The sequence below is a fragment of the Seriola aureovittata genome, chromosome 1 (genome assembly GCF_021018895.1).
Source record: "Seriola aureovittata isolate HTS-2021-v1 ecotype China chromosome 1, ASM2101889v1, whole genome shotgun sequence".
Taxonomy (NCBI): Eukaryota; Metazoa; Chordata; class Actinopteri; order Carangiformes; family Carangidae; genus Seriola; species Seriola aureovittata.
This window is the reverse complement of record NC_079364.1, coordinates 31,769,302-31,793,289: the sequence shown is the minus strand read 5'-3', so window position 1 is coordinate 31,793,289 and position 23,988 is coordinate 31,769,302. Positions and strand designations below refer to the sequence as shown.

General features: G+C 40.6%; 1 protein-coding gene across 2 annotated transcripts in view; it reads left to right on the top strand.

Annotated features, from left to right (window-relative positions):
- The first annotated feature begins 1,156 nt into the window (after positions 1-1,156).
- The window catches only part of LOC130171076 (cortexin domain-containing 1 protein-like), a 34,364-nt gene continuing 11,532 nt past the window's right edge, over positions 1,157-23,988 (top strand). Inside the window, exon 1 of one of the 2 annotated variants that reach the window (XM_056378994.1) lies at positions 1,157-1,426. The gene's annotated coding sequence lies outside the window, so the exon portion shown is untranslated. The remainder of the gene's footprint in view (positions 1,427-23,988) is intronic. The other variant, XM_056378909.1, reaches the window with a different exon arrangement.

Here is a 23,988-nt window from a genome sequence, read left to right as displayed (position 1 = left end):
CCCAGTAGAGATGCTGTGGAATGAGCTGAAGAGAGACACTCACATCAGACATGTCTGAGCTGAAGCAGTTCTGTAAGGTTCTGTTTGAGGTTTGAACCAAAACAGAGGACAGTTGAGAAAGGAGACAAGGAATTTACAATAATTTCCTGTATCTGTGTCACATGGTTTCTCCACCTCCCCGCCCCTTTAGGAGACCAGCAGGTCTGAGTCTCTCCACTCCAACGGGAGAAGTGAACGTGATCACACATTATGATTCTTTCACTTTATAGTCACTGAAATAAATATTGGATCCATTGTTCACAAGCTACAGAGCTTCAGAATATTCTGACATTAAAATGTCATTTTCAGACAGATCAGGAGAAATTTAACTTCATTCGAGACCTGTCTCTGTCTCAGTAACAAACTCTCACGAGATCTAGCAACAGATCTCTCTTCTCTCTGTTGGTTCTGTTTTCACTGCTGCAGTAGAGCTGCTGTAGCTTTCCAACCACAGGCGTTTAGAAGGATATGTGAAACCATGAATTAAAAGTTGAAACTAACAAAAAACTTGTATTTCTTTGCTTAATAACACTATTATTGTTATTAAAATTTAACTGGTTTTGGAGGGAAGTGTTTACCATTTCTTACCAATGGTGCTGGTTGTAATGCGTCATGTTCTGTTAGAGTATCTTTAGTCAAAATCAACTGCAGTGTGAGTCCACAATAATGAAGAATATGTCACCCAGTGCAATAGTGTGGATCACTGATGTGTGTCAATAGTTTTCTGGCAGCAATGGAGCTCTGTGGCACAGAGGAATGAGAGATATCAGGCTTTGGATACACAAACAAAACTTGTTAGTAGGATCAGTTCATTGTTGGTTTTGGTCTTCTCATGGAATTTTTTGAGAATAAGTAAAATATAGAATATCACCAGACTTATCATGTAATTCAGGTTTAATTCTTATCTGGACCAAAGCAAATCTTAATTCTAACCTTTATTTAAGGTGCACAACATTTGGTGTGGTTATCTCTCTATGCTATAAAGATACAAGCCCACACATCTTTGCCGGTTGACAGTTCAGCAGATCTGATGCTGTACACACTTGCTGCATCTTGCTTGTGAAACACACAGGCAGCTGCACACATACGGAGTGAGCGTGGACGAGTGCAGCACTCTGCTCTGCTTAGTTTGTGGGGCTCTGTATGCAGAGAGGGGATGCAGCAGCAAGCAGTGACTCTCACCCCTCCGCTCTCCATCTATCTGCCCCCTTCCTCCCATCTGCCTCCCCTCTACCCAGCCTTTCCATTAACTTGCCACGCTCCCACGACTCCTCACCTCCCTCTCTCTCCCTCTCCTCCCTCTCCTCCCTCTCTTTTGTAGCAGTTCCTCAGCGCAGACCGGGAGCTGTCCTACCTTCAGCAGCCGTGCAGGATGTAAGAGAAGCAGGTAAGAAGCCCTCAGATTCCTCTCTCTCTCTCTCTGGCTGGCTCTCTTTCCTTCTCTGCACTACACAGGCAACAGTTCTCCATTTGTTAGTGGACGACGTGATAACGGGCTGTTATGATCTCAAGTGTCTGTGTGAGGATTTTCAGCAGGCATCCAAGAGGTTTGAAAGTGTGTATAATGTTTGAGGTAATTAAATTTGTGCAGTGGAGTGTGGAATCAGTAGCAACAGATACTGACTGTAATTGTAATTTTTCTGGGCTGTTGTTTCTTGAGTTTAGTTGTGTTAGAGACAACATTACATCCCATATTGGATCTGTCAAATGCTCCAAGACAGGAGAGCGGAGGGAGGTGGTTTCAGTGTAGTATCTTCAGGCAACTTCCTGCTGATTGCGCAGCTCCACTGGGACATCGCAAACACATTATATTCTCTGATTAGAGTGAGTAGTTTGCATAGTATAGAAAAGGATGTTATACATTCATTCAATTCATTTGGAAATAATAAAACATGCCCATTACAATGTCCCGGAGCCCATGGTAATGAGTTCAGTTGTCTTGCTTTCTGACCAACAGTCTAAAAATAATCACTATCAGAGAAAAGCAGACTTCTTGCAATTCTCTCGGAGGATATGCTAAAAAAAAAAGAGCTTTGGTGTTTACCTGTGATAAATGACTTGATCAGTTCACCTGTAATCAAAAAGACTGACGTTTAATTTTCTGTCTGTAACTGACAACTTGATTAATTTATTGTTGTTAAGTAATTGTTGCAGCACCGTGTTCAGCCCCGACAGAAAATCAACAAATTTTCCAAACTAAATGAAAAGACATTTGTCTCTTACCCATAGTTTTCTAATCTGAGAACCCTTTGCTTAAAACTGCATTCATTTTAAAAATATTCATTATTTCTATTTATTCATTTATTTGCACAGCATTTATATATCATCACCTCATAAAGTTGTAATGGCGCACATGTTAGAAAACAGTTGAGACACGGAGCAGACAAAGGGCAGATTTCCAATGCGATGCAGAGCAGAGCTGAGCTTGACTTACCTTCCATGGGACAACTTAGAGAAAAAGATGACTGAAGCAAATGTAACAACAGGCACCACACAGTCTGAATGAGAGAGTTTGAATCCAGCAGTTTTATCAGTGCAGTGTCTGCACTTTAATTTCCCTCTCTGTGCAGCAGCATTAAATATCTTTTTACAATTCCAAAGTTATCTGCTTCAGTCAAACCGTTTTTTAAAGGAGCTTTAGCAGGAGGGATAAAAGGTGGACAGAGACTGGGAATCAGAACTGACAGGTTTCTGTTAATGTCATGCTCTTCTAGAGGCTTAGTGCCATTCATTCATTCATTATCCATACTGCTTATCTTAGCCAATCCCAGCTGGCACTGGGTGAGGGTGGGGGACACTCTGGACAGGTCACCAGTCTATCACAGGGCTGACACACAGAGACAAGCAACCATTCACACTCAAATTCACACGCCAGTTAACCTGCATGTTTTTGGACTAGTTCAAACCAAGGTCAACATGTTGGCATCATGTCTGAAGAAGCACCCTGGTCACTTTTACATAAAAGCCATATGACATTCTTGCTGGTAACATTTCTGTATCACTTTCAACAGGGCACAAATCAGTGCTATATGGCTAATGTAAAGACTGCAGCAGCACCAGGTAAAACAATGCAGAGAGAGGTCAAATGAGCATCTTGTACTGACTCCTAACATCACTGTAAAAATGTGTATTATCACAATCTTCCTCCACTTTTACTTGTACAAACAAAAATAAAATCAATTAAAAAAAACTAAGACACAAAGTGAAAGATCCAGTTTCAAGTTGCTGAGAAGCTCATTCTCAGATCAGTATACAAAAACTATTTTCCCCTATACAGCCTCTCCTTATGTTTTAAAATTTTCATTCATGCTAACTGAATAAATACGGTAAATGAATATCCAGCAACACGCATGCAGCATGAGAGCCAGCAGGAGCTAAAACGTAACATCTTTAGATCTTTATGTTTTGGTGTCACTCTGTGAAAATTCCATCATCACATCGTTTCATATCGGTGATGAGATGGACAGAACTCACCTGTTCCTCACCTGGACAGGTAACAAGCTGCTGTTATATCTAATGCGTTGTAGTGGTTGGTTGTGTAGGTAGATTTACCATGAGAACAGGTGATGAGTTGTTGAATGTTGCTAACAGTTTAGCCTCCTGCTAACTGTAGTAAAGGGCTCACAGCTGCAGCTTTGTTGCTTGTGGTGCATGTGTGTATGGAGCATGTGCATATGAGGAGAGAGCTGCAGGAGGACGGCTATATGTTGGAATACTGGTATAGTTTTTCTTCTAGATTTCTGCCTACCCCAGCTTTAATGTCATGTAGTACTCAACACAGACCTCCTCTTGAATAATTAAAAGTCCTGTGAACCATGTTGATATTTTGATTTGAGTGTGCTGCGAAATCTGGAAGTGGAAAAGGTTCATCTTGAGATGAGCATGAATTTTGTTCAAAATTCAGCTGTTAGTTGCTGAGGTTGCTCTGGACCAGAGTGTTAGTGGAACTGGAAAACAAAATTAGCTGGATAATTTTTTGTGTACATACGTGATTACAGTAAGTACAGTAGGTCAAAGATGGAGCAGGAGGTGGTTTTACAGCAGACAGTTTATATAATAATGTTAAAGTTCACTCTGTTTTTTATTCCATCTAAGTCTGGCTGATCCGGAGGTTTGTTTGTCTGAATGTTTCTTTATCTGTCAGACTTTGTTGTAGCAATGTCATCATTTTTACTAGATCTCAGCAATTAACCTGGCGATGACAAGAAACAGACCCATGTTGTATTCATCCAGAACTATCCTTTAAAGTTGTTGCTGAGAGTCTCTACATCGACGACTGTTTTACTGTCCAAGAACCACCTCAACAAATCCACTGTCTGACTTCCTGAAGATTCTCAGTCTCTGCACTTTGTCTCCGCTGACTTTCACACGGTGTGGTGACTTATCTGAAACCTCAGGCTGGCTGTGGATGGATGGTCAGTAATTTTAACTAACTGCGCACTCTGTAGCAGAGTTTCTGTCATTTATTTGATGGGGTCCGAATGAAGAGACAAATGAGAGAAGATAATGAAGTGATCAGAGAACCATGTTAAAACTGACATGTCCAAACTGTTCATCCAAGTGTGGATTTACTATATTTTCAATTAGGCTACTTAAATATCAAATCATATGAACTTAGTAAAGTGATGCGATAATCCTGGGACCAAAATTGTAGCAGCTTTGAGCCTGGATTGATGCAGAGTGCAGGATCAAGCTTTTATTTTGGTACTTCCACTGACAGGCAGTGTAAATTTGCATATTAGCATATTATATATCATAGCATATTATTAAATATTTACTTTTAACAACATTTAGATTTGGATTTAACATTAAGTTTTAGATGTAACATTTTGATTTAATATTTAGAGTTAATACATTGTTATTTTATTTTTTATTTTTGTAAAGAAAAGTAATTATGACAAATACTGCTGTAAATCAGGTAAAAAAAAAAAAATTGGCTTTAAAAAATTCACACCTCTTTTTTTTAACAGTATTTGCAGGTAAATGTGGTGAAATGTTGCCGTAAATTTAAATCTGCGCCACTTCGCTACAACGCAACAGACATGAGGGAGAAATAAAAACAGCTATCTTCTAGCCTGAATAAAATCTATGGGCTAATGAGTCTGTGAAAGGCCTCAGTCACAGTAAGTCTGAGTCTTACTCTGAGTAAAGAGTAAAGAATAAAAAACCTTTTGGTTTATGAAGAAAAAATAAACAACATTTCAAAGAGTGTTTCATGATTCATTTATGAATGGGATTCTACACACACACAATACTTTTTTAGTTTATGAGTAAACATGAACAATTTTAGAGCTGTTGTTGATGCTGATCCTGTTTCCACAGGTAGTTTGCATAATCTGCAGTATCACAAATCACACAGCATTATTCATATAACTGGAGACCTGTTTCCACAACAGCTCGGCTGCTCTGGTAAAACAGCCATCAGACTAGCTGAGCAGTCATAAACAGGGTTCTGATCGAGGGGTATGCTGTTCTGTTGCTTCCACATTTCACCTGTGGTTCCTCTCTCTTGGTCTCCACTGTGATGCGTTTAAGACTGTAACATCCTCAATGACCTCGATCGGTTTGGTCCCGGTTGCAGGATGGAGTGACGAGAATGTGCGGAAGCATTTTGCAGAGTGGAAAGTTCCCGCTGATTTGTCTTTCAAAAAGTCAAGGCCTCACAACAAATTATTTAATGGATTTTTTTTCCAAGATGATATGAGAAATTTGGTAAGACTTCGGGGGAACCCAAGTCTTTTTTTTTTTTACTCAATTTGCAAAATTGTTAATTTAAATAATTAAAAACCTAATCTAAAACACAGTAAAATGTGCAAAAAGATGGATCTGAATACTTTATGAAGCCGCTGGAGATGCTGAGATATTTCAGTGTGAGCCACATTAATGGACAGACCAACATTACCATTCCCAGAACCATGGTGCGAGCATGGATAAAAATCTAAAATGAGAAAAAGTCCTAAATCTAGTATATTTCCTTATTCCTATAATCACCTTGCAACCTTTTTACACCCCTGGGGTCGCATGTACAAAGCCTTGGGTAGAGTTCATACTAAAATGTGGCGTGAACTCAAAGCTGGAAAGCTTCAGACGTATAAAACTGTGTGCAGGCTTCCACGCACATCTTCTCTGTACAGCCCAATCAGCACGCATGAGCAGCACCCTGCCAGCTCGTAGCCTGTTCCCAACCGTGCTGTTTGTTCAGGTAAATGAATCATGGCCACCTTGCCACAATATCAGTCAGTCGCATTTCAAGTCAAGTATCTTTGTTGTTTTTGTTAAAAACAATATGACTGCGAAGCATCTCCCTGAACACGTAGTGCAAAAGACAGAACAACAAAACAAAACAGAACAAACAACAAAAATAGTGCGAATAAAAAATACATATAATAAAATAGAAAAGTCAAAGTTTTAAAGTGCAGATATTGGTATGCAAGGTAATGCAAGTACTGCAATCATAATGTAAGGTTTGTTTAAAGTTCTTGTCTGGATTGTCTGCGACTGTGCGCGGCGCCATGTTGCTAGGTCGAGCCACATGCATCACATATTATTTGCACGTTGATGGAATGAAAATGCTTTCTGTTCACATAAGCAAATTTGTCCTCTGATGGCGCCTGTACAGGAGTGTGTGTGCAGTCCATCGCTCCGATTGGGGAACCCGGCTCCGGTTAGCCTGGTCAACCACATCGTATGGGAACTTTATTTACCTGGCTGACATACAGATGCTCCCCTCCCATACAGCTGACATGGTGCGGCTCAAGGACGAGGAGTCGGAGTAATTGTTTTCACACGTGGTCTGACAGGCCCGATGAACCACTTCCTAGTGTTAGTAGTTTCACTGCATCACTGCTAAGTGCCTGACATGACGCTGGAATGGGGGAACGTAAATTCTCACCTTCATTTCACGCTCGATACATCCGACCATGAGTGTTATTATTAAATATGTTAAAAATATATGATATATATATTCTTATTATAAGAGAACCGAATGGGACAAAAGTCAGTACACCCTTCATTAGTGAGATTCTTTTCTTTTTTTTTTTTTTACATGTAGTTTGTCTGCCATTATTTTTGATGACAGATTCATCTTGCACAAATTTGTGGAGGGATGTTCTGCGTCTTCACAGCTGATTCTTCTCGGCTGCTTTTTACTGGAGGGGTTTTGTTCCATGTGTCATTTTGGATTGAAGGCTGTAGACATACTTGGCAAGGTTGTAGTTTTCATTTTTTTCTTTTATGTTTGGGATGATTGTCATGTGGTAAAATTCCTCTCAAGCTTCTTCAGACTGGGAGTCACATTTTCATTGAGTATTTGGGTACAAACCTACATTCATAGAATCTAAACATCATCTCCCCTACAACCTTTTCACTGTGCGCTCACTGTGGTAGTCTTGGCCTGGTCCACACCAAACATGCTGGACCCATCTGATCCAAACAATGTGCTGCCAATATTCAGCAGACTTCTTTTCATGTTCTTTGGCAACGGTTTTCTTCTTGGACACCATCAATAGTGTTTGACTAGATAGATAGATAGATAGATAGATAGATAGAAGAAAAATAAAAGAAATCTATCTATCTATCTGTCACAGTAACTGGGTAGAAAATAAAAAAAATTATACAATTAATAACAAAGTAATATAAAATAGCTCAATATACAGCAAAATTTTGTTTGGTTGAAATAGAAACTATGAGAAACTATAAGCTGAGGTTCTCTGTCAGACAGAGGCCAGTCGGTGGTTCAGGAATATCTGCCAAGGAAGTTTTCACTCATCTGTTTATTCGTCAGCAGGAATATGCAAAGCATATTGAGCAAATTTGAACCAAACTTGATGGAAGAATGGGGCGTGGGCCAGGGAGGAAACCAATCAATTTTGAGGCAGATCCGGATCATTAAATATCAGTTTGAATTTTCTCCCCTGAAGTCTGGTGTGTGTTGTTTGACATTGGCCTTGGTGGAGGTCTGCGCTCTCTGAGTGCCCTTCTAGCTTTATGGGTCTGTTATTTGCTCATAATTCCTTGACAGTTTTTTGTAATTTGGTAAAAAGGACTCCATTAGCGTAAACCCCAGTGAAGCCGACCTGCTGTGCACTGACTAAAAGATTAGGGTACATTAGCATAGAAATGAATTTGAATGAATTAATTTGAAGTGTAATGATTGAATACTGTCTCTTCAACATCCCACTCAAGTGTGTATGAATATAAGTAGCAGTAACAGAAATACTGTAGGAGCAGCAGCAGCAGTGTTGCAGAGGAAGTTGCAGTAGAAGCGGTGTTACATGAGACAGAATGGCAGCAGCAGTAGCAGCAAGTCCTCCTAATCTACACTGTACCTGTCCTACAGATGCATGGAGGAGTTTTTCTCATGTGACACCACAAGACAACATGTCTCAATTTTTCAACACTGTTGAACAGTGTTGAAAAATAAAAGTCAAATCACTTCAAATTTTATATGTACAGCCCAACATGACAAATTTCCCTCAAGGGGCTTAACAATCTGTACAGCATTACCACACTTAACACGCCGCTTTACACTCTCTAATTGGAAATGGAAAACCTCCCCCCAAAAAACTTTTCCTTTACCGGGATTAATGAGAGGAAGGATGAAACCTCAGGAAGAGAACAGAGGAGGGATTCCTCTTCCAGGACAAACAGACATGCAATAGAATAGAATCTTACCAGAGCCCATATTAGTGGATCTCTGGACTTGCAGGTAAGATGTGAGTGACTTTCAGAGCTCCCTGGGTGGCTGCCTGCTCTTTGTCAGGGTGATTTCTTTGCCTGTGGGGAGGAGGGATGTCCAGGGTCATCAGTGATGAGACTGATAGTTGAAGACTGCTGGCAGACACACACTGTCACTCCATCGGGATCAGTGGCCTATTTGGAAATGATTACTACCATCAATGCTGGCTTTAGAGTTTGAGATGACACTTAAAGATGGGGTAGGAAGGAATGTAGAAAAAAAATATGCCTTCCAGCAGCTCTCCCCCTCACAGACACTTCATACACACATGTAACACAAGCAACACAGCCACAGCTGTGAGCCTTGTGCTACAGTCAGCAGAAGGCTAAAATGTTAGCAACATTCAACACAGCCACTCATCGCCTGCTATTGTGGCAAATGTGTAAAAATGTGTTCTGATTCCATCGTATTTCAGTGATCATCATGTCTAGCCCCCCTGTTATGATGGCTGGCTTCTCGCCCACGTTGGAACGTGACTGTCTAGAGCAGTCATGGCTGGATGACACGTTGTATGAACTAGTTCTTGTTGAACACACTCCCACCCTCAGGAGTACTACGCTATTCACTTGATGTGGGTACCCCAAAGTCCAAGGTCTGTACTAAAACCTCACTGTTATATTTTCATCTCAAATCTAATGAGATGATGTGCCTTCTACTTTCTGTTGGGAAAAAGCATTGATGATAGGAGTAATGGCTGCACACTGACTCCAAACTGCAAAGTCATCTGGAAACACATATTTTATCATGGAGGGCAAAGGAGCTGACTCGGATCACAGCATTATTCTTATAAATTCCGATATGTGCAGATGTTAAATATTACAAATTTCCAATGTGTTTTAGAGAGTAAATTAAATGTACTTTGATTGATTTGGCTGTCGAAGGTGCTCTTTAGAACAAATGAAGTATGAAATCACACTTTTTATCATTTTGCTGAATTTATGAGCCATTGACAGTTTATGCAGGTCAGTTCACTCTCGAGTTATACTTATATTTCTGTATCAGACAATTATTAATAAATTGTCGTTAACTTTCAGCTGATGCTGTTAGTTTCCACAGAGGATCACCATCCAAATGTTGGATCTGGCATAGACAGACTTACATAGGCACAACCTTGGTTCTTGAGAGCCAGGGACTGAACGACCTGCTAACCTGCTCTACCACCTGAACCATGGCCTCCCACATTTATACTGTGTTGTGTGTATAGTTTCATTTGTCTGTCAAGATGCAGCATATTTCTGTCTAAATGTCTGCAGAAGCTGCTGTAGTTGCACAGCATTTTGCTGGTGGTGAAACTAAGAGAGGTGTTCATGAGTTTTGGAAGAAGTCCTAATTGAAAACCTTTTGTATCAAAGCAATGCAAAAGTATACACAGTGAAAAAGTGACATAAACCACCATGTGTCATAGAAGCACCCCCAAGAGAAAAACTCCTCTGTGTGGTTGAGGAAGAGGGAGAGTATGCAGACAGGAAAAGTACCAGGGTGTGCAGCAAACCAGTGTGTGACTGCAGCAGAGCGGTGGAACGTTATCGCACAACAACAACCAAGGTAGAGGAGTTTCTTCACCCTTGACTTCTCTCCTCTGCTGGTCATCCAGAAAAAGAGCCTCTCTGTACTGTAGGAGTCAATGCTAGCTCCTCTAAGTTCCCTGTTTGGTTATTGTGAGGTTATATGGTTACCTGGAAATCTTTCAAAGTGTACAACTGCTGCATCCTTAGTTTATGTTTCTCGAGGACTCTGACAGTTGTCATTGTGCTGACCGTATTCGCATTCCCCACAGTGATCTTGTCTGCCAGCGCTCTGTCCCGAATTTCCTGCAGTTTTATTGCATTGTTGCCAATAACCATGTCAACAATGGCAATTTCCTGTGCGTCTGAAAACATTCCTCCTCTCCCCCCTGTGGGAGGCGAACTCTGGATCCCTCTGTAAAACACAAAACAATCAATATATTTCAGAATGTCCCTGCGTGTAATAATGCAAACACACTGTTTACTGTTTTTACTGTAGTAAGTAGTTCAGTTGTCATTGAATGATACACCTCTCACTTGTTGTTTTGTACCACTGATGCAGCTGTTGTTTGCTGCAGATTTGGCTGCACCCTCCCCTCAGAGGGAGAGAGAGAGAGAGAGAGAGAGACCATGACTTTCAACATGGTCAATAATTGTGGCCTTTCCTCATCAGGGACACCTGCTCTTGGTCTTCCTCTCCTTCGTCCTCCACACATTCTCCCTCTCCTTACCCCACCAGCCTTCCTTCCTTGATCCACGTCTCCAAAGAAAATCCTTCTGAAGCTTTTCCCCTATCTCTCTTTGGTACAGTGACTGAAAACAGTCTTCAGCTGAAATAGCAGTCAGCTATGATTGGAATTATTAGTATTTCATTTTATTGTAAATATTCTGTTCTAGTTTCCTATATACTTCAAAATGGTTACCGCAGAAATGTATCATACTGTTTTGAATGTGTTTTTTACAGTTTTGAAAACATTGTGTGAACATTTTAAAAGCGTTTTGCTGGTGGAGTATGAATGAGAAGAGAGTTAATGGATTTTGGAAAATGTGTTCATTGATAGCATTTTGTGTGAACAGTGAAAAATGACACAGTTTGGTTTCTCATAGACTTCTTCTTGCTGACTGTGAGAGAGTTTTGATAATGTGACAGTCTTGACCAGCAATGGAAAGAAAACTAAAATGAACTGATACCCATACAAAGAAGTATTTCATCAATTCTTACTGTAAATGCTTAAATAGTTTTTGCAGTGTTGACCTGATCAAGGATGTATGTCACACACCTCGCTGTTCACTTGCTCAGTGTGTGTGTGTGTGTGTGTGTGTGTGCGTGCATGTGTGTGCATGTCACTGGATGAGTCATTCTGACCAAATCAAGATCAAAGTTTAGTGACACTACCCACTGTTCTCACTGCATGTCACATTTTGTGTTTGAGACAAAGTCATATGGATTGATAAATATAATATATAATATTGTTTTATCAGGAACATTACAGGACTCATTTCAGGACAGCCTCTTTATAATTTTGCAGTGCTGCAGTAGGAATACACATTTTTTTTATTTTATTACCCACAACCTGAGAGTCTGTGTTGAAGCGCAAATGGAGGATGTTCATCATTGTTCCTCATCACTGTGTTCTGTTTGGGCTGGAGGGTTTGACTTGACTCCATATCACCCGTGTAATGCAACATCCTCCTTGAGTCTGGCAGTGACAGCAGCTGATGGAGGCGGTCGGCCTGTTATGGCTGTGGCCCCTCTCGACTGTCAACATTTTATTTTATGTGTAAAAAGGTAGAGGACAAAGTTATTAAACTGCCACACCTTCCAAAACAACAAATCGAACACACTCATCATGATGCATCTGAACACTACAGTCCTGGTGTTTTTTAGGGGCCTTGCATCAGTGGGCAGTAAAGAGACCTGACCAGAGGCACAGCATGGGAACAGGTGAGGCGGGCAAATGCTCGGGGCTCCAGGCTGTTGATAATGAAATATTAATACTTCCAGTTCTAAAACATTTCTCTTCTAGGATCGATTCTCACATTAAAAGATTGATACCTTAACTCAGTAATTTGGGGTAAATGTGTCTTTTATCATCGACAGGGACACAGCAGAAAGTAACAAGGCTATCACCGGGATCTAGTCTAAATAATACCTTGTTGATAGGAACTACTCCTCTTTTCGTCTGTCATAGTCATATGAACTGCGGCTCTATAAATACATGAGCCGCTGAACAGAGTGATGACATTGATGTTTGCCGAACGCAAACTAAGTCGTGTGTTTGTAAAAACGGTTGAGGCAAGTGTTTTCAAGGGGAGCCTGATACAGATGCTGAAGTGTCAATTAACATCCAACTTTTAAGTTTCTTGGTCTGTAGGACATCTTCTTTTGATTTTTTGAAAGAGCTAAATGGTGCACTGAATGTATTTTTCTTTTTTATTTAAGAATAACAAAGCGTAGTCTGATGTCTTATTCAAAATAGTTATAGCCTACTTATTATTTCCCTTCTCTGAACATATTAAGCTTTTGTACATAGTACCAGTATCGTATTGGTATCACTAGATACTGGATTGGAAAAGAAATCAGTGGTATTGCACGTCACTAACCAATGGATGATTTGCAATGACGCCTCAGTAGGAAACCTCCCTAAAGGGGCCCCGTGTCATTCCCTCGCTGATTTGTAAGTACGTCTCAGAAGAGGTCAAGCTGCACAAACATACAAGATTTTTAAAATCTAAAGATAATAAATTCAAGTAAACTGACTGAACATGCTGCTGCTTTTTCCCGCCCACTTAACACTGTCAGTCCAGAGAGGAGACGAGATAAGCTCCAAAAAGTCTTTAGATATGTCCCTAGCTGTTTTTATGAAGAAAATTAGCTAAAGGATTTTAAAAGTTGCCAAATCTAGTGAGAAAAAGAATGTTAGCAACACTGCTTGGTCAGAAACCTCCTTAAAGAGGCTATTTAGATTGTGACAACGTCGAGGTTTGGTTATTTATTTAAGTGTTTATTGTTCTTTATATTTTGAATTTTTTTTTTTTCATTAAATTCTTTTATTAAATTCTTTTATGGTTTACATTTTGTAAATTTTTCATTGGTGTCAGATTATTTATTACATAATGGTGATGAACAATCTCTAGAATCACAACTGGACCACCACCCTTCAGTGTTGACCATGCCTTTTCTTCCAAGATATGGCCTAATCTTCCCATTAATTAATTATTCTGGGTCTGCACCCATCTACTTGAACTCAATCGTTCAGCCTTCTGCTCCTTCTTGGCCATTGTGTTCCCCCATAGTATGTCATCTGGCATTGTCATCCACACAAGGTAATCACAGTCCAGACTGATCCGGTCTGTGGTGAAACAAGCTGCCAGATGCTATCAGAGCAGGGACATCCCTCTCTGGTCTCCTACTGCACTTAAGCTTTAGTGATGTCTATCACTTGTAAGTCGCCCATGATAAAAACGTCTGCCAAATAAGTAAATGTAATAATATACTGTCTATTTTCAACAACCTAATTGTAATGTCAGGGAGAAGTATTTACTTTACAAACCACAATTGTTCACAAACTTCAATCAAGATACAGTTGATCATTCGTTGCTTTTAAAAAAAACTTTGGTTTTGATGAAGTTACCCATTGGTTCCAGGGTTATCTTAGGGACAGACAGCCATGTGTAGCAAAAGGTGCTGTTAAATCAGATTTTGTTCAAATTGCAAAAGGTGTCCCTCAAGGCATAGTCCTTGGACCTGTTCTTTTTACTCTTTACATAAATGATATTGTTTCTTATGCAACTGGTTGTAATATCTATCTTTATGCTGATGATACTATTCTATATTGCATTGCCAAAACTGTACAGTCTGCTATGGAATCTCTCCAGCTCTGTTTTACTGATTTAGAAGTTGCTCTCGATAACAAATCTCAATTTATGCTTTTCCCAAGAGACAGAAATCTCATCATCACCACTAAAAGTAGCACCAGTATTGAAAGAGTTATGCTCTACAAATACCTTGGCATCTGAAATGATGAGAAGTTATCCTTCACAAATCATGTCTCAAATCTGGTGAGAAAATTAAGGCAAAAAATTTGATTTTTTTTGCTTCCCATTGCATTGCAGAAAGACTCTTGATGAGGCAACTTTTTTTTAAATCAGTTTTAGATCATGGTGACATCTTGTACTGGCTTCGGCTGCAACTCTGAAACCCCTTGATGCTGTCTACCACTCTGCTCCCTTGTTCATTACTGCTGATGCCTATAATATTCATCATTGCATCTTGTATCAAAAGTTTGGATGGTCCTCTCTCTCTGAGAGGCGTGATTTGTATTTATGTATTTACCAAGCCCTTCTTGAAAAACTGCAGTCATATCTAAATTCCATGTTAGTTTGGTCCACTGGACCCCATCACACCAGGACTAATGACTGGCTAACGCTCCATGTCCCTAGAGTTCATACTGAACTGTTCTTTTTTTAACTGGTATTTTTATACTCGACATAATTGTAAATGAGGGCTTCACCCTCAATGATCTTAGGTTTAAGCTACAGAAGTCTCGTTTTTTAAACTCGAACCACAGGCCATTCATTCATATGAAAAAACTGTCTGAACTTAACCCAGGGAGTGATGAGGTTAACCACCACAGCGTAACTGGGAAATTAATTTAGTCATTTTTGGTAGTGCTGTATATAAACATAATTTCCAGTTGACAGGGTTGCACACTAAATGTGAAATTAATTAAGTAATTATTAGCAAATACAGACCTGAATGTACCCTCCTCTAAGATCAGGTTTGTGTTTACTTTCATCCTTGTGTTTTGCAGCATGTGGTATCTGGTAGACACACACATACACACACGCATACACACACACACATACATGCCCTGTCAGCAGCCTGCCATTTGCACAACAGACCAAGAAAAGCATTTTATTCCCCAAAAAATCCTGATGTCTCCTCCTGAGCTCAGCTCACTGAGTCCTCTCTCTTTGTTGACAGGACCATAAGTCATTGAGGTTTACGTCTGAAGTAGAGTCATTCAATGAAAGAAAAGCCAACGGATGGCTTGCACTTTATTAGCCTACACCACAGTACAGTTGTATACTGTACATGATACAATACTGCACACAATGGTAGAGCTACAAATGTGCATCACTATGTATATTGCAAACAAGTCATTAAATAAACCAAGACTAGGTCTAAGCCTAGTATCTGTCTGGGCTGCCTATGGTCAAATCCTGATTTTATAACTGTGACGTCGTCTGACAAAATCACCAAACACATGAATGAAAGACAAAGACTGAGCTGTGATTTCAGCTGGATTTACTGTTACATGATCAGAGAGAAAGTTAGAAGAGACAGACTATCTTTCTTTTTTTAAGTTATTTTTTTCAGTTATTTTTTGCCTTTATTACAGTTAGAGTGAGAGCGAGAGAGAGAAAGAGAGAGAGAGAGAGAGAGAAACAGAGAGCCACCATGGTAAAGACCAAGTTCAAATGACATGCACTCCACCAGGTGAACCACCGGGGCCCGAGATAGACTGTCTTTTTTATTTAGTCTCTGACACAGAGCACAGCCTCCATCTGGATCCACAATATCTGCAATAATAGTCTTTATTTATTTCAACTCCAGAACGTAACGAAGAAGGTCTTTATGTCTAACTCCCTCTGTTTGATATGAAGAGTTGGTCATAGTCGTTAGTACGAAGCCTCGTTACCGATGACTTCTCTCCCTCTCTCCTGCTCTTTCTGCTCTGTGTGTTTTATGTTTAGTTCTTCCTCTGCCTCCTTTAGTAAAAATGATACATGGAATGAAAGCAGTTTATTTGCTGTAATGGAGGTGAGGCTCAGTGTAGTGGAAGTGCTCCTCCTCTTCCCTGCAGTTCCTGAGCAGCTGGGAAACCAGAGCACTCCACTGAGCAGTGGTGGAAACATCATCGGTCAGTCATTCAGTCAGTCAGTCAGTCAGTCAGTCAGTCAGACAGCAACATTCATGATTAGTCAAAAACAGTTGCAAAGAAGATATTAAATAAAAACATCAGGTGAAAAGTGAAATAAGGTTACATTAATTAAATTTAAAAAAAAAAAATCTACAGCAGTTTAATGTTCTGCTGGTTTGAGGTTTCTGGGTTGCCAGGTTTGTCCACCAGTCTCAGTGTCTGGGGTGTGGTGTGTTTCTGTCCCTCTGAAACTGTGTGTGTTTGTTGGACTGGGTCAGGTAGTCCGGTCTAAGTAGCTCAGCAGTGGTGTTGCACCACATAGATCTTTGTTCAAACTGGGCCATTTCCTGGAGTACAAAGTGGCAGCAGTTTATTTTTTACCTGCCCAGAGGGAGCTGCTGCTGGACATCAGCATCTGGAAGCTCTTCCCTCCACACCTTTGTGTCCAACCCTCTCTTTAGCTTCCTGAAACTAACATTAACTATTTGTGGCTCTTTTCATGTAAACAACTGAGAGCCAAGACAGAGAATGTTTACCAGGAGAGACCGTCTGAAAATGTGTATTACTGAACCAGCAGCTGGTTTACAACCCAGTCAGGCTGCCTGATGAACCTTTTCATTCTTATTCACGCATCTGCTGTCTCTCTTTTCTGAGTTCTTTCTATTCTACAATGAGTTATAATGGCTATTATTAATATTAATACTATTCATGATCCATATTGAGTTCCATAAACATCTTTTTACACTGATTAAATTTTCTTTTACATGATCTGATTTCCTCTTACTCATGTTTTTTTATGAAGTCTAATTTAATGTCAATGTCTATATAATGTTTTACAATGATTTAAAACAGGAAAGTCGGCTGCATTACACACACACACACACACACACACATATAGACGACTTTTACAGATGAACAACTCTCAGATCAAACTCGACAGACCACAGCATCAGGATTATCAGGAACTATGCAGCTCTCTCTCTCACACACACACACACACACACACACACACACACACACACACACACACACACACACACACACACACACACACACACCACTCCCTCTCAGTGATGTTTGACCCAGATTCTTGCAAAAACCAAACAGGTGTGAAATTAGTTTTGGAGACGAACATTTTAGCTGTAACTTGTTCATAATAAAAGATATTCTGTTTTGATCAGTGTCACCAAGCGGGACAAGACCAGGATTCAGACTCATTTGGCCTGAATATCTTGTCCAGTGCTTTAGCTTTAAGTCTTGACATGACACATGTACAGCCCTGACCTACCACATTAATAAAATATATTTGTCAAGTATATAAAGATGGAAGTAGTCACAGGTTTCTGTGGAGCGGTTTTGAAGCTCAGAGTGAGCTGCTTCCCTGTCACCATATTGGCAGTGTCTGACTCCGCCCCTGACTCTCGGCTAATCCAAAAATGAGCAAAGAGGTGGGGTGTGTGTGGAACTGAGACTTTGAGACCAAAACTGTTTTTGTACCAGGCTGTAAACATGTTTATTTCTGCTGTAAAGTTGGGAGTCTATGGGGAGTGACTTACTGCTGGAGCCAGACTCTAGTGGTCATTAGAGGAACTGCAGGTTTTGGCACTTCACTGTTGGCTTCAGTTTTCAGCTCTACAGGCTGCTGCTCGCTAAAGTTTAATTTCAGTCAGTCAGCAGCTGATTGACGACTTTAAGTCAACAGCAGTAAATAAATATGTCAGCAGTTGAGAAGTCACATTTTGGCAAGTGAATCATCACACTTTTTTTCAGCTGTGTCATTGCACACAGAGCAATGCCAAACCTTTGTGTCAGAATGACCTCACCACTAACTGTGATGGAAGTAGAGAACAGTAATGGAAACTCATGTCTGTCGGCTGCTCTGACACGCTCCACTCAGACGCTGGCTAAATTACTGTTCAACCAAACGTTAGGGACGTCCTCCTCTACTGCCGTCCACTGTGACTGAGCGCTCAGCTGATATCGCAGTCGGCTGCCCAGCAGGAGACTTCAGGGTGGCATGGCTGCTTTGCAGGTGAACTGACCTGCAGCAGCAGCTGCACAGTGAGAGACAACAATACATTTCTCATTTTTTTGGACAAGGTGTATTGAAGAAAATAGGCCAGTCAAAATGTTCAGTGTTTATAAAAACTAAAAATCAACCAGGCTTTAGTTGCTATGAGTGAATGGAACACAATTGAACATTGCATACAACCACAGCAGCCAGTTAAAATAAAATATTATACACACAATTTTGGACATTTTAGGCAATGATTTTACTGTTCATCTTTTTTGTCTTTTTCAAATGAGTTTGACTCTGTGTATAATGTGTATGGTTTTTCATTGACGGCCAGAACTACAAGAAAAAGTCCCAAGTTTTAATAAGCTGTATTTTTATTTAAAGGATGAGCCTATCAGTGGTCATAATGTGTTAAAGAGGGGCATCAAAGGTGGGCATTCATCCCAGTGGGGGCTGGTGCCTGTGACTGTAGTGATAGTTATCAGAGGCTGAATCACTGGGAGGCTGTAGAGCTTCAGACCTCCCTCTAGGTCTATTATCTACTCTGTACTCCTGCTGGATTGAAGTACTATAGCCTTTCCACTGAAGACACATTTGTGGGAATTACAGGGCCGGCTTTGTCATTTTCTTCCCCAGCTCCCACTTCAGCTGAGCTCAGCCTGAGGAGGAAAATAGTGAGAGAGCTAAAGGCCGGCTCTGACGATCCTTGGAGTGCAGAGCAAACACAGTGTGGGCAGGAGAGGGGGGGGGGGGGGGGGGGGGGGGGGGGGCACAGGGACACCAGCTCTCTCCTCCCCTCCTCCCATCTGCCTCCACTAAACACAATGAAGAGTCGATGAATGTGGCAAATACAGCAGATGTGGGATCTCCCCATACGCCCTCTACTTTATTATTCACATTCACACGTGTCCCACCATACTTAGAATTTACACACACTCATTTGAGAATAGAGACTACTGCCGGTTTTTTAATACACAATAAAAAAAACACAGTAATTAACTGATGCAACTCATGGAGAAGTGGTTTCAGACTTTTGGATGGGGATTTGAGTGGATTAAATGACACAGGCTTTTAACAAAATAAATTCAATGAGTGTATGTTTTACAGAAATACAATATAGAGGATGAGACATCATTCGCAGAGTCATTGCCCAAATCCAACTGCACCTCAACACCACGGCAGCAGTCCCATCTCACATCTTACTTCTTGACACTTTCAGAAATTGTTTGCCAGATTAATGTTGTGTGATGTAACATATTCAACATTTTTCTAATTGAGGTGGTGGATGGTTGTAGCACATTCATGCAGAAGACAACACATGCAGATCCACTAAACACACGTCAATTAAGAAAACATCTTCCCCAGTTTGACAGCAGGTTTACAGCATTTAGAAGATGTGAGAAAACAACCAAATACAGGTCAATCTGGAGAGACTCCTGAAATGTGATTGGTTACTGAGAACACCTGAAGTCATTACAATAAGTGGGGTGAGAGAGGGAGGGGGGGAGTTAGTGAGAGAGAATTGTCAATGAATGAGGCATAAAGACAGTCTTCCTAATTGAACTTACACTTAGCTTCCTAAACCTGCTGCAAATACAGAAACACGCTACAAATAGAGAAAACACAGAAATGCAACTTTCTGTATTAAAACATTGATGTTCTGTTTATGTATAGTTTTTGTTAGATTTATGTTTTGTGTTTTTATTCGGCTTCATTAAGACTTTGCAGCAGTAAAAGCGGAGCAGCGTCAGAGGGCAGCTCTCGTCAGTCTTTGTTCTCTTCAGTAGTCTAAGGCAGACAGGGGCATATTTCCACATTTCCCTTTTCACTGCTTTTCTGTTATTTTTCAATCTTTCCTCTCTAAGCCTTTCTGCCCTGTGCCTCTCCCTTTCCTCCCTGATGTCTTCCTCCCCTTTATTTCCTCCCCGCTCCCTGGGCTGGCAGATGGGCTGTGATGAATGGGAGCGCTCACCACAAATTTTCACCCCTGTGGATCGCAAGAGAACCAGAAAGTGGGAGGAGGCAGATTACTGCAGCACCCACAGGAGTCTGACTGTGGTGGACCTCAATCCCACTTCGTATCTATTTCTCCAAACTAAAGTTCTCATTATATAAGATCCCATCTTCCTCAAGAGTTTTGCATTTTCTTTTTTCCAAACTTTGTTCACAGAAACAGAAACATCTGTCAAACTTCTACACAAAGCAGTCAAACAGTATCTCGACAGTTTGAAAACAAACTCATAGCCTGAGTAGCCTCAGGGAGGTGCAGTATAGCGCTCCAAAGTGATCCAGATTATATTTAAATAAGATAATATGAATTTAAAAAAATCATAGGAATGAAATCAGAATCAGACTGATTTAGGGATTGTACAATGAGCTGACACTGTCACTTCATAGAACAAAGGTCTTTCTGTGTGTGTGTTTTTCTGCCTGTGTTGTTTCCTCCTCAAAGTCCAAACAAATAGTTTAAGTGAACTGGAATTACCTTTCCTGTTGGTGTGAATGGACAACTGAGGAGTTAAATAGAAATATCTACTCTAAGTTATTCTCAATTTTTTAAAATCATATTCTCATTTTTAAGACTTCATTTTATTATTTTATATTATTTAAATGATATTTCATTTATTTGGTATATTTCAGTTAGCGTAAATACTTTTAATTCAACTGAAATATACATGTTTTCTCACTTACCTTTCTCCAAGCAGGTTTCAAGCCGGTGTTTGCTTTTGAAAATGTGAGGCAGTAAGTAATAAAATGATTGGTTTGATCCTTTAAAGATGTCTGGATCAGTGTTAGTCACAGCAGATAACAATAATAAAGAAAATCACTGCCATGCTAGAGGTAGAGGACTGGAGTGGCTCCCCACTTTTGCAGATAAATATTGCAGATCGTCATGAATTTCAAAAAAAGCGCTTTGTTGATCCCCTGACTTTACCACCAGTGATGTCTGTTGGTTAGACTGGCAAGAAATACTGTACAGACAAGTAAATACAGTTTGTTGATGCCTGATAGATAGAATGATATAGAATCATTCATGATAGAATCATTGTGTTTCTGAGAGCTGGCTGCTCTGCTCTCACACTGTGACTGTATATAACTAGTTCTGTATGAAACTTTTCTAGTCTTAACGACCACTCAAAGCACTTTACACTACTAGTCACATTTACCCATTCACACATATATATACAGCCCTTTCTGTACCATGTCCTATCTTGCCGATGGACACCTCGACATATGGACTGGAGGAGCTGGGGATCGAGCAACCTTATTAGTGGTACACCCACTCCTCCTCCAACTTTGATTTCGCTTGATTTGTAATTTCCACCTCTCCATCACAGAGCTGTGTATGGCTGTAGACTCTTTACAATCTAAACAAGCCGACGTGTTTTTACAGAGGAGAGTTTGTGTCACAACCCTGCAGATGTAGCACGTGTAGTGGACACACTAGTAGCATACCAGGGGTGGAAACATACGTATGCTTCTAGCTAATGCTGACATCAGATTTACAAACACAAAGGAGTCAGGACAGCTTCTCTCAGATATACAGTATGATTTATTTACAATATTTACACATAATGAAGAGAGAGAAGATGAATGTGATGAATATTGACAATGCAAACCATATCTAATAACAAAGGATGAAAGAAATGATCATATTTATATTGGTTAGCAAGGTAGTGATCAGTGATTGAGCCACCTTAGAGTATGAGAGTTTATGTTCACATAAATGAACAGATACAAATAATGAGAATACACAATAAAGCTTAAGTATATCTAAAGATGCTACTACCTGAATATGTGAGGAGCAGACAGTCCTGAGGGCAGAGTGTGTTGAAGGATGAGGGCAGGATGACTGTGCAGTTGCCTCCCGCCGCTCAGTTAAAGTTCCATCAAACAGGCCAGCTGGCGGCGTGAAGCTTAGTGGTCCATCAGAGCTGTAGTCGGCTGCTGCCAGTTGAATGTTCAGCGTTCAGGCAGATGAATTCTTCAGCCAGATGTAGCCGGTGGAAAACTTTTTCAACGTGAGGGTTTGGTCAACAGGTTGTTGAGGTAACACACATTTCAGAGAGTGATGTTTTGTGCCACGTTTCGACCAAAAAGTACCTGGAATTTTTAGTTCCAAGTCTAAACTAAAAGACCTCGAGCCGGTCTAAAAGGTTCCTGTGGCCCATTGTGGTCTGGGGAAGATTATGCAAAATTATTGCCTGACATTACATTATTCACAGCACTTTGAGGCCATAACATGAACAAAAATACGGGACAAATTGCGTCAAATACGGGACGATCCTGGATTATGCGTAACAGGTGGCAACCCTAGCCACGCCGGTTGTTGTGGGCCTTTATTTCTTTTGAAGTTCTGTTTGAATTTTTTTTACCTTCTCCCGGACTTGTTTTGCGGTGAGGAAAATGTGTTCGCTCGCTTGGTGCTCGGTCCCTATGGACTTTTAAACATGGTGGGTGAAATAAAATGCAGCAAGTACTTGACCAGTCAGAAATGTTCAGCACAGCAGACCACATCCCCCAAAGTTCCTGAACCTTTGCAAAGTACTACCCCCCCAACCAGGTACTTTTTTGGGGGTCTATCAATTACCCCGGAATTAAATTTAGACCCTGGTTCCTGTGGTGGAAATGCGCATAGTTCCTCAAAAGGTTCCTGGTTCCTGGGGAAAGTTCCTGCGGTGGAAACGTGGCTTTGGTTGATTGCCGAAGCAACCGCAGCTTGAAGAGGGGTGAGTAGAAGTTGGGTTCAGAAAGGAGAGAGGGGGACTGAAGGTCTCTGTTGCCATGAAGTTGTCCTCCTGTAAAAATGAGTCCATTGTTTGTCTGTACAAGCAGCTTATCACAATCTATGCTGGTGTTGGCGGACTGACCCAAGATCCGGTTCAGTGGATCGGGTAATTTCCCTGAGCAGGCGGAATTGTGGGGCAGCAGCAAATGAATCAGTCATTGTAAAATTTACAAGTGTTCTTTCATTGTCCATGCCGCATGTGCAAATACATAATACTAAGCCTAGTTAAGTCCTGGCAGGAAGACCATTTGTCTTATGGTTTTTACATAGTCTCCTTGTCCTCTAGCGCCTTCTGTTTATGGCAGCAATATAACATACTGTTAGTAAAACTCTCAAAACACTCAACACACCAAACTGTGAACCATGAGACTGCAACAGTTGTCCACCAGAGTCGAGACCAACAGTGACACTCTGACTCATTCACTGAAATGCTGATATTGGGAGGTTTTGAACTGATTCCATAAGCCGCTGCAATGTTTTAGTGCATCAAGAAGATTCTGTTAATCGAAGGCTGTGACCTACAGATGGACTTATGATATCTGATGTACAAGTCGCCTCTTTCCTAGTTTTTTGATTAATTAAACTGTTATTAAAGAATGCAATGCACACAATAAATACATGGAATAAGGAGACCGAATAAATGACTCAGTAGTCTGTCACAGTTACTCAGTGCTCTCTTACCGATTGTAATGCTGCAATAGACTGTAAAATATACCAATCCCATAAGCCATTGCGATAAGTGCACCGTCAGCTAACAAGTGAGTCAGCGACTCGTACGTTCTCTCAGACTTTGGCAGTTGCGAGTTGTCAACTGATGCGAGAGCTTACTTTGTCAATGAAGAAGTGCACAAACTACCAATAACAGCATTTTATACATCATCACCATCATCATCATCATCACCATCATCGAAGTTAAGGACAGGCAACTTAGATGGTCGTTTAAGTTGTTGGCTGTTGTTAGTTTAGTGATGGTT